Here is an 11,672-nt window from a genome sequence, read left to right on the forward strand (position 1 = left end):
CATACTTTAAATTATCTTACAGTCATTGCTTAAATCAGTATTTAGTATTAAATTATTATAGCCATGTAAATATTGTTTACAGCAGAACCACACACTGAACTATGAATACATTTCTTTCTTGAACTAATCTAAGAATCAGCTTCATACCCATCAGATTAACAAAAGTTAACAACTCTGACGTTACTGAGTTTTGGTGAGGTTGTGGACAGAGTGGCCTTACTGCTGGTGTGTCTGTGAATTGCCACATCCATTCAAAAGAGTATTTTCTCCAAATATGGTACACAGGGTGTGGACAGAGTGGCCTTACTGCTGGTGTGTCTGTGAATTGCCACATCCATTCAAAAGAGTATTTTCTCCAAATATGGTACACAGGGCATGGGTTTTCCATGTATCTCCACTTCTAAGTGCACGCTGTAGAGAAACTCATCTGCATGCACATGGACACTATGCACCATGATAGCATAGTTTGTAATAGCAAAAATGTGGAAAAAAACCTAAATAACTCACAGGAGAATAGAAAACAAATTTTGGACAGGAAACATTATACAACAGCTACAATTGATGAATTTTGTCTATGTGTATCAACATGGGTAAACCTCAAAGATCTACTGTGGATTTGGAAAAAAATAAGTTACACAGTGATAAATATACTGATAATATTTTTTCAAAGTTTGAAATTGAGTCAAACAACGCCACTTGTTACTTATGGTTATATACTTTAAAAGTAAGAGTAATAAAATATGCATGGGAGTGATAAACAGCAAATTCAGGATCATGGTTATTACTAGGGAGGGATGCAGGAAGTAGTAGAAGAGATTTAAAAGGTATCTATAATTTTTTAAAAAATGATGTCGATATGTTTCAGTGTCAAGACTTGATAGGGCTGGGCGGTGGGAACACAGGTGTTTGCTTGCTGTGTTTTTCTTCGAACTTTGTGTTAGGCCTTATGTCATAAGTTTTTAAAGATTTTATATTTTTTTATTTGAGTATAATTGACATATAAAATTATATTAGCTTCAGGCATACAATCTAACGATTGCATACTTATATATATGCAAAATAATCATGACAATCAGTCTAATTAACATCCATCACCATACATAATTACAAAAAAATTTCTCTTGTGATGAGGACTTCTAAGACCTACTCTCTCAGCAACTTTCAAACACACAATACAGTATTACTCACTATAACCACGATGCTGCACATTACAGCCTGTGGCTTATCTAGTTTATAACTAGAAGCTTGTACCTTTTGACCCCCTTCACGGATTTTGCCCACCCCCAACTTCCTGCCTTTGACAACCACCAATTTCTTCTCTGTATCTATGAGCTTGGAGGTTTTTTTCCTACTTTGTATTAGGTATTACATGATCGCTTTTTAAAAAGAAAAGAAAAAAAAGAATGAACTTTCATTAAAAATGTCTTCAAAAGATGTCTGGTAAAGAAATCCCACTTCATTCTTGCAGCCTGAATTTAATTTAGGAATAAATGTTATTGGTTGAAGTGTATCTAGCATTTGTTTTTACTTTTGTTTTATTTTCCCATGGGCTGAATCATAAAACTGAAGGTGTCAGAAATTGTCCAGTGATGGGGCACTTTGTCCAGAATCAGCAGATAAACTGGGGGGGGGGGGGGAGGTGGTAGACACTAAGATTTGGTGTAAATTTGCATGTACGTATGTGCATCATTCTAGAAGAGGGTCTACTGCTTACATTAGATCCCCAAAGGAGATTCTCTGCTGTGTAACAAACCACCCCCGAATCTAGTGGAATAAAACACCAACCACCTTATTAGGCCCACAGAGCTGAGTCAGGAATTCAGGCAGGACACAAAGGGAATCGGAACGTCACCCGGAGTGGCTCGAATAGCTGTGCATGCTCTTCATGCCTAGGGCTTTGGTTCCAGCTGTCAGCTTGTTTCCTCAAAGTTTCTCCTTGCTGAATCTGCGGGCCTGGAATGACCAACATGGTTTCTTCACTCTCTCTGAGAGCCTGGGCTGTGAAGACTATAACAGCTAAGGCCGGCTAGGGGTCTCTCTCACTCTCTCTCTCTCTCTCTCTCTCAACACAGCCCTTCCACAGTATGGCAGTCTCAGAGTGCTCGGACTTCTTACCTCGTGTTTGGCTTCCCTCAGAATGAGCGTTCCAAGAGGCAGGAAGTAGTAGCTGCCAGTCTCCTATGGAATGGAGATGAAACAGTGAAACTTCTGTCATTTTCTGTTCATCGAAGCAGTCATAGAACCTGTGTAGATTCACTGTCTATGAGACGACTATCTCAAAGGTTTGCCACCTTTCGCCTGCCCATGCCCTAAGCCCATGACCCCCAAACACTAAAAGCTTGATCGAACCTAACCATTTCATGGTACAGATGTGCTAGGAAGTCTCCTGGCTCTTGTCCTGTGTACCTTCCACGGGAGGTGGAGGTGCACGCAGAGTAGTGACATAGTCTACAGGGTCACAAAAACTTGGGTCCCTGGCTGTATCCCTGGTTAGCTGGTTCACTTTGGGCCAGTTACTCTTTAAGCCTTAGTTTCTCCCTCTGTAAATTGAAAATAGGACAGCCCTTGTCTTACAGGGTTGTTGTGAGACTTGGATGGTATGTGGTCAGCACTCCAGAAACAAGAACTGTTAGTGGCCAGTCTCCCTGTTAGATACTTTCATGGCATTCTGAACTTTCCCTTTATAGCACTTACCACAATTATAATCAACTGTACTATAACTACTATGTGACATCTGCCTCCTCCATCGGACTACAAACTCTTTGAAAGCAGGAATTGTATCTACCTTGTATTTGGCTTTATCCCTAATATCCAGTAAAGTGCCAGACACACAGGGTACATTTTTTTTTTTAAAGATTTTATTTATTTATTTTATTTGACAGAGAGAAAGAGCGAGAGAGCACACACACAGGGAGGGGCAGAGGGAGAGAGAGAAGCAGGCTTCCCGCTGAGGAGGGAGCCTGATGTGGGACTCGACCCCAGGACCCTGAGATCATGACCTGAGCCGAAGGCAGGCTCTTAACCGACTGAGCCACCCAGGCGCCCCCACACAGGGTACATACTGAATGAATGAATGAATGAATGAATGCTTCCACTGGGTCACAGGACTGTCTGGAGCTTTCCTGGTTTAATCTGCAACTTGCCCACATATGTGGAGTGCAGGGAGAGACTGAAGGAAGAGGCAGGCCACTCAAGGCTGGTAGGTGGCGGTTTTAATAATAGCAGAGGGAACTTCCATTGAGGCTTGTTTTAGGCCAGCAGTAAGACAAATGGATCCCCATGCCTACCCTCCAAATCTTAAAAGTTTATAAAAAGGCCCTAAACGGGCTCAGTCATGTATGCCGTGCAGGTGTTTTCAGCACCACATCACCAGCGCAAGGTGATGTCCTTGAAGCAGGCTCTGGGAGATGGAAAGGCAAGTGGAACGCACATTCCAAGGACGGGGGAGGGAATGAGGAGGCTCCGAGTGCCTGGGGCCAGCTCATGGACTAATCAGCAGTCACATCTTTTTAATGACGTTCCCCAACATCCATGTATGCAGAGTTGCTGGGTATAAGCATTAAATGTTTTGAAAGACACAGAATTTGAAACAATGAGTTATAGGCTTTCTGAACCAGATACAAGCAGTATTATTCCTTCCATAAAACTTGTGCTACTTCACTATGAAGAAGGTCAAGAAGGATTAATCAGGAGAACACAAGAGACAATCATCCTCTTTGAGAAACGCCTGGTTCACCAGTGACGGGGTAAAGAGGAGAGAAAGGAGTGTAGGTAACAGTGGGGGTTGGAGAGTGCTGAGGCCGGAGGACATGAGACTTTAGTGGGGACAATTTTAACGGGGACATTAAAATAGCTCTGTCCCGACCAAATGAGAGAGCACATCTGCAGTCAGTTGTCTCATCCTTCTGTTGTCAGAGAGGCAAAACAGAAGGAAATTTAGGAGGCAGAGACAAGGTGGATACAAGAAAGGAGTGGAAACGAGAGGGCTTTAGGGGTGGGTCTCTGCAAAGTAAGGCAGACGATGCAATTACTTGCATTGGTGGGGACTAAAGAGAGCAAAGTATTCTCATATAGGATGAGGAGAGGTCCTCTGACTCACGGCTCTCAGGCACTATTTGGCCTTTGCAGTCAAATGCATGCTTGGCGTGAGCTTGGGCCAAAGTGCTACCGGGGCTCCTTGCCTCTGTTTCCCTCTCTGGGATTTACAGGGAACTGGCAGAGCACCAGGCTATTCAACGGTCTCCAAGGATCACAGGCCCCGGCAGGAAGGTGATCAGCATGTAATGACTCGTCCCGGCTTTTTGCCACTTAAGAGCACGTCTGTCTTCTTCACGACAAGGGGGAATAAAGACAGGATTTTTTTTTTAAGTTTTTTTTTTCAGATAAAATTGTTCATCTAACAAGGCAGGAGAATAAATGAACTGCAACAAAGAAAAAGTTCAAAAGAGATAAGGCCTTATAATTACTGCCATTAAAAACTTAAAAGTCTTCACGTCACATGGCTGCTATTTATGGAGTTAATAGAGGAAGAAAATTGCAGTATGTGCTCAAACTTCTAATATGTCTTAGTCATTCTCATCATTAATAGCCTACAGGTAAAAATGCATATGCTTAATTTTTAAAAATGAAAATAGGCTGCTAAATAAAGTTCTTATTTGAATATAGCATGTGACTAAAAAGTATCAACTGATCTTCCTGTGTGGTTTGTGGCATTTTAATAGGCTTAATTACTGATGTCATTAGTTCTAACAGGCTTAATGACTGGTGTCTTTGATAATTACTATTTGCCTCATTGCCTTCTTGTCACACCAGAAGTACCCGCCCAGGGGCTCCACATGGGGAAGGAGTAGGAGGGTCTAAGAAAGCTATAAGGAAAGTGTAGGTCGGATGATGCCCTGGAAGAGGCTGCAGCATCTGGGGGTGAGGAAAATGAGCTCAGGGCAGAGTGTGGGGCTTCGCATCGGTAGATCTTCAGCCACGAGACAGATCCATGTGATTATGGCGTGTGACGAACACAAGAGCTTTCCTTCTGTGATCACTTACCTGAAGCCAAATCACACAGGATACAAGATAGAGCTTTAAAAGACATAATTACACCTAACTCTCATACTGAATTAGGGGCCACCCAGGCACCCAGTTTATTACTATATATTTTTCGAAGATTTTATGTATTTATTTGAGAGAGAGAGAGACAGAGATAGTGAGGGAGAGCATGAGCGGGGAGGAAAGGGAGAAGCAGGTTCCCTGCTGAGCAGAGAGTTGACATGGGGCTCCATCCCAGGACCCTGGGATCATGACCTGAGCTGAAGGCAGGGGCTTAACCGATTGAGCCACCCAGGCTCCCCTATTACTATATTTTTAATGAAAATTTGAAATCCAGTGTTTTAAGAAAATGTCTCTGTACATTCTTCCTGCTACTTGATATAAAAATAGGAAAATAGGGGTGCCTGGGTGGCTCAGTCAGTTAAGCATCAGACTCTTGATCTCAGCTCAGGTCATGATCTCAGGATTGTGAGATCGATTCCTGCATCAGTCTCTGTGTTCAGTTTGGAGTCTGAGATACTCTCTCTCCCTCTCTCTCTGCCCCTCCTCCTGCTTGTGTGCTTTCTCTCTCTCTCTCAAATAAATAAATAAAATCTTTCAAAAAATAGGAAAATAAGGATTTCTCTTGCTTTGGAATGGGGAAAAGAGGTCACAAGCCAAACACACCCAAACACCGTGATGTCTGTCTCTTTCACCAGTGTGCATTGGTCCCCAGAAATAAACTGAGCATGAGATGATGTAAGAAGCCATAGGTTGGAAACATTCCTCAACACGACACTGGTCCACACTTCTAAAAATCAAGTTTAAAATTCTTTTAATTTAAGAAGAAATGTGGATTACAATTTGTAAATCTAAGGTCTATTAGCAATTTAACTCTATTCTAACCACTAAGTAGATAAGCAAAGACTTAACTTCAGGAGTGTACATCATGAATTATTTAAAATCTATAAGTTGAAGTAGTTGGATATCAGCAATAGGGCATTGGATAAATAAATAAGAATACATGTTTATCAATAAACCCTACACAATTGTTTCAAAATGATGTAGGTATATAATTTTTAGCGACATGGGAAGTTGCTCAAAATAAATTTTTAAGTGAATAAGCAGATTTCTAAACAGTATTTACACCATGAGAGCATGGTCTTTAGTGTCAGGCTCCCAGTGTTCAAATCACGATTCTGGCATTTACTAGCTGTTTATGCTAAGCAAGTTACTTTACCTCTCTGTGCCTCAAATCTACCATATATAGAATAGATTAAACAACAGAAACTATCTAATAAGGTTGTTTGTGGTTTAACTAAGCCAATGCATCTAACATGATTAGAACATATTAAATGCTCAATAATTGTAAGTAATTATCATCACTATAATTATTTTAGTAAAAATGTGTATGTACATAGAAAAAGTCAGTAAAGGGGCACCTGGGTGGCTTAGTTGGTTAAGCATCTGCCTTTGGCTCGGGTCATGATCCCCAGGGTCCTGGGATTGCGCACCATGTTGGGCTCCCTGCTCAGCAGGGAGTCTGCTTCTCCCTTTCCCTCTGCCGATCCCCCCCCCCACTTGTGCTCTCTTTCTCTCTGTTAAATAAATAAAATCTTTTAAAAAAAGAAAGAAAGAAAAAGTCTGTAAAGACGAATATTAAAATATTAACAGCAGTTCTCTTTGGCTTTGAGACTATAAATAATTTTATTTGGGGATGATTTATCTTCATTTTCTATTTTTTTCAGTGCATATTTATTAGCTTGGTAAAATATGTACTTCTAGGTGTATTTTTAAAAAGATTTTTAAAAAATTTCTTCAAGGCTGCAAAAATTTCTTTTACCTTTAAAATTTTTTCCATATAAGGAAGTGGGGCTGTTCCCTTCAGCGGGGGCCACACTCATCTGTTCCTCCCGTTTTGAGTGAAGGCCAATAGCTCTGTAGTTACGACATTGCACCCTTGTTCTTTTTACCTGCTACAATTTCATATATCCCTGAAGTTATATTCATAATACTGGGTAGGTATGCATTTTTCTAGGGAGATATTCCATAGTTTCAAAAAAAAAAAGTTAAAGATCAGCTCATTTAGAAATGATTTCACTTCTAAAAGTGAGAATGGTATACAGAATAGACACTTATAATGACATGGCTTGTTACTGAACTAGATCTGGATACCTTGGGCTTCATGGTACACCTAGAATATAATTACAGAATTATATTAAATATAAGTTACAGAATTCCTGATTACTCACATAACTTACAACCTACAGAAATTTAAACACCCTAAACTGTATTCTACCAAATCAATCTAAAAAGAATAGAACAGAGATCTTGTTGACCACTCTATTTCCATCCCCACGGGAATATTCGGAACTAATTATGGTGGATTTGTAATTTGGTGATGATACATGCTAATTCTAAACACTTGATGTACCACCACTTATAACCTATAGATTTTTAACATCTCAGACTATAGTATAACAAATCCATTTATTGGAATAGAAAAGAGGGCTTGTTGTCCACTCCATTTTTGTTCCCACTGAAATAAATGGAGGTAATCACGGTCCCACCAAAGGCTAAAAAAATGAAATGCTGGGTAAGATCTGCTCTGAAGTGAGACTTAACCCAGACTAGGCCATGGTGTGAATAACCCACTGTACGGCCCACCCAGAGAAGATAGAGAAAGGGCGGTGGGCTGTGTGACTGGGAGGAGCGACTACAACCTCCCCATCCCCTATCAGGAAGGCCCATGTGTGAGGGGATGGCTCCAGAAATCAGAAAAGCCCTGGAGAGAAAGGCACAATCCAAGGTCCCTTTCCTCAGAGAAGAGAATTTAGGCTCAGTTCCTTCATGGCAGCCAAATCAAGACTTTTATACTTCAGGCTAAGTCTGCCAGACTAACTAAACATTTCTCTTGAAATCTGGTGATGATGAGGGGAAGCAGGCACTCTCCAGGGCTCCAAGTGTGTGGTAAAAGGCTCAGCATAGGGAAGATTAAAGATGGAAATAAAAGCAAATTCTTTGAAGGTAGGGTCTTTATCATAGTTTTATCTATATACTCAGTGCCTGGCACTATGCTTGGCTCATAATATGCCCTCAATAAATATTGGCATGAGGACATGGAAGAATGAATGAATGAATGGATGAATGAATGAATGAACGAATTGAATGAATGAAATGCTGAAGAAATATATTTGTTCTAAGTCCCAAAGGGTAAGTTTTTTCTTTGGAGTTACTGAGACCATTGTCTATTCAGATGTGGCAAATGGACTGCCTTGGGGTCAGGTCTAGTCTGTGAAGTTATTTTGATTAGCCATTATGTTTAATATGCCAACATGTAAAAGTCAGATTTTACATTAAAAAAATCTTATTTCTGATTTGTCTGCTCATATCAGAAGAACTAGCTACACTGGGCCAGCTGCATAGTTTATTTGGACACTAATTTAGATTAGGCAAGTGTTCCTGATTTGCCATAGTCCCTGTAAATCCTTTTGTGTTTCCAACTGAAAGCTGTCACTCATCATTATTCATGCGTTACTGTTCTTCTCACAGTAAAAAGAACAGTGGAATATTTTGAGGGTCTATATTACTATTAAACACAGTAAATCAAAACACAGGCCAAAATGACTGTCTCAAGAAGAAAAATAGAAGGAGGCATATTTCCTCTAAAAGAGGAAAGTATTTTCATGTGTTCAATATGCAAAGTATTACTGAAAATATAAACCAATACTAAGCTCACTTCACTCAATTAGTACACTACCCTGACCCTTGGGGTATTCATACTCAATATACTTGTAACCAAGAGGCAATTCAGCTCAGTCAAAGGAAGAATTGGTATTTTAAAGCTGGGACAGGTGCTTCAATAACCAAGAACATCCGGGCAAAATCTCAGTGACCACCCACCTGAAATACCATCAAAAAAAGCAAAATATCTCAGGTCCCATATCACCCTCAGTTCACCCCCATTATAGTACCTAACCAATTTTTAAAACTTCTTAATCGTCTTTTAATAGATCATGAGTAATTTTTTTATACTTTGTCTTGTTTGTCACTGTATCCCCCATACTCAGCACAGAGTAGGTTCTAAATAAAAGTTTACTGAATGAATGAATGAATGAATGATTATTGTATTGAGTTGGACATCGGAAATGATTGTTTCTCAATTCTACAGATCTCTAACTCTATTTGCTTTAGTCTTTGTTTCTCATTTAAAAATAGGCCAGGTAGTTGGACGAAAACATTTCCCCCCCCCCGCCCCACAGCCTTGATAGCAATCCCTCACAGACTGAGAGCCTTCCAGATTGTGGCAAATATGAATGCAAATAACCTTTGCTTCATGTAACATTCCATCCACTTTCTTGGAAAACAGCCCAGAAAAGAGGGGCAGTAGTGAGCTCACTGATGCCAGAGGGCACCATTCCCAGGAGAGGGGGCCCTTTCCCAGAAAAGGTCTCAGGGGCACACAGTCTGGAAGGCAAGGGAAGTCATGGGGACAAGGACAAAGGGAAAGGGGAGAAGAGACCCGTAGTGTCTTCACATTCTCAGAAACCTGGTGCGTTAGGTAAAGTAGGTCTTTCTCTTTTAATTCTCTCTGAAAAGTAGCTCAAGTTAAAATAAAAAGAAGAGTGTAAACCTGGAAGAGAAATCTATGTCAGGGAATATAGAAGCAGCCATGCCCAAGGGAACGAGAGAAGAACAAAGTGGTTTCTTACAGATCCCTTTGCGTGATGAAGGTTAAGAACATTCTCCCCGGAGGAATACACGTGTGCTCACATGAACAACATTTTGCTTGTATTTTCAAGGAATAAAAGACTACCTCTCTCCCAGGCCAAACCACAAAGCCCAAGTTAAGAAGCCTTGCTTGAAATACTCCAAATGTCTCTTCACTTTAATTAATGTTCCACACCATCCTATGTTCCCAAGGGTAACAGTCCCTTAATTTTAATTCCAGAACTTGGAGGATTTGTAAAAGCCCCACCCCTATCCTCATCTGCTTTATGAACAGTAACAAACCCCCCAGTGGCCAAGGATATCCTCCTCTGCCCCTCCCTACTCACTATTCTGCGGTCTTCACCCAGCCTCCCAGGAAAACTTTCTTCTTGTGAAGGGGGGAGCTCAACACAGCATTAAGTCAGCTTTCCCTTGGAAGCCTACCCAGAATAAATAACATGCTTTGGCAACACTGCATCTAACTCACTTCTATTTATTTAAAATCACTTGGAGACCATTTCTGAAGGGCCAGCACACTGTAAACACTGCAGATAGTTACCCTTCTAGAACAGGAACTGTGCATATAAATATAGCTCCCCAGAGGCTTCCAGTAAATCCCCATTAACACACGGGAAGGACATAATGTGTCCTTGTCTCCCTGAGGAATTTCTAACGATCCCAATCAATAGGGAAGTCTCCTTTCCATCACAGAGAAGAGAGCATAAATAAAGTGAGTAGAGTTTTAATGCCTTTGTGGATAATTAGAGAATCTCTGTTCAGGCTGAGGGAGAGAAAGTAGCTCAGGGTGGGAATCAAGCCCATCTAAACCAGATGCAGGCAAGGGTGTTCCTGGGAAGCTGTGATACAAGATCCGGTGGTGGGCAGTCCCAAGGGAGAGTCAGCTCATTCACTGTTGTCCAGGTGTTATGTTAGGATATACCTGTTATGTCATTCATTCATTCATTTCAAGAAACACGCCCTGTTTTTCATTTCTTTCGATGCTTTTCTAAGTCATTGTCCATTCTGTCCATGGTCTGGAAGAAGTAGGCCAATAGATTCTTATTACCATTTATTTATATATTTGTTTATTCTCTGCCTCCTCCTACTAGAATATAAGCTCCCCATGGGTAGAGTCTTCATTTGTGATAATGTAGAAAATAATTCAAGCTTTTGGAGTGCCTCAGTTCATTATAAAGAATATTATTGTTCCACGGTTTACAGTATGAGTTGAAAAATATGGCCATAATAGCTGATAAAAGAATCCTGATTAACAAAATGCCACCAAAAACCAAAACCACAACCCTCCCAAATAAACAAAAAACCCAAAATGGCCCAGAGTGTTTACAGTAGGAGCTTCACCATTTAAAGAATACCAGCTTGGAAAAAGATCTGTATAAAATGCTTCTTTTCTGAAGGCGTGCAGGTGCCCTCGGTGCCGATTCAGCAGTTCCCTATCGAAGACTGGAGCGCCCCGCCGGCCACTGAAAACTGGTCTGCAGCTCCCACTGCTCAGGCCACTGAATGGGTGGGAACAGCCACTGAGTGGTCTTAAGCTGCTCTTCCACAAAGGCAAACGAAATGGAAATAGAAATGGAAAAGGTTGACAGAAAATAAACAGTTTGTAAAAGTAAAAAAGAAAAAAAAATGCTTCTTTGATGTCCAATTTTTTAAGCCTGGAGCTGAAGTCTTTTGTAGGTAGGCAATCTCAGATCTCAGCCTAATCTTTTGAAGAGCAATAAAAATTTTCATGAAAGCCTCTTGCTATTTTGAATGAAGCCACTTTTCAAAATTAAATCTCTTTTGGTTTTTAACTGTCAAAATAAAAAGATGAGTTACGAGAGGATAAATCTAGGGTTTTCAACTCCTACCTGTTCACGCACATTTCACATGCACACATGGGGCCTTAAAACACTCATTCACCTCTGTTTAAAAACAAAAAG

General features: G+C 40.6%; 1 long non-coding RNA gene across 1 annotated transcript; it reads right to left on the reverse strand.

Annotated features, from left to right (window-relative positions):
- Positions 1 to 1,806: 1,806 nt before the first annotated feature.
- On the reverse strand, positions 1,807 to 10,171 carry LOC113922918. Its single transcript, XR_003520109.1, has 3 exons — positions 10,080 to 10,171; positions 2,116 to 2,178; positions 1,807 to 1,953 (listed from the first exon to the last, which is right to left on the reverse strand). It is a non-coding gene; the product is annotated as an uncharacterized LOC113922918 (long non-coding RNA).
- Positions 10,172 to 11,672: the final 1,501 nt, after the last annotated feature.

The sequence above is a fragment of the Zalophus californianus genome, chromosome 9 (genome assembly GCF_009762305.2).
Source record: "Zalophus californianus isolate mZalCal1 chromosome 9, mZalCal1.pri.v2, whole genome shotgun sequence".
NCBI lineage: Eukaryota > Metazoa > Chordata > Mammalia > Carnivora > Otariidae > Zalophus > Zalophus californianus.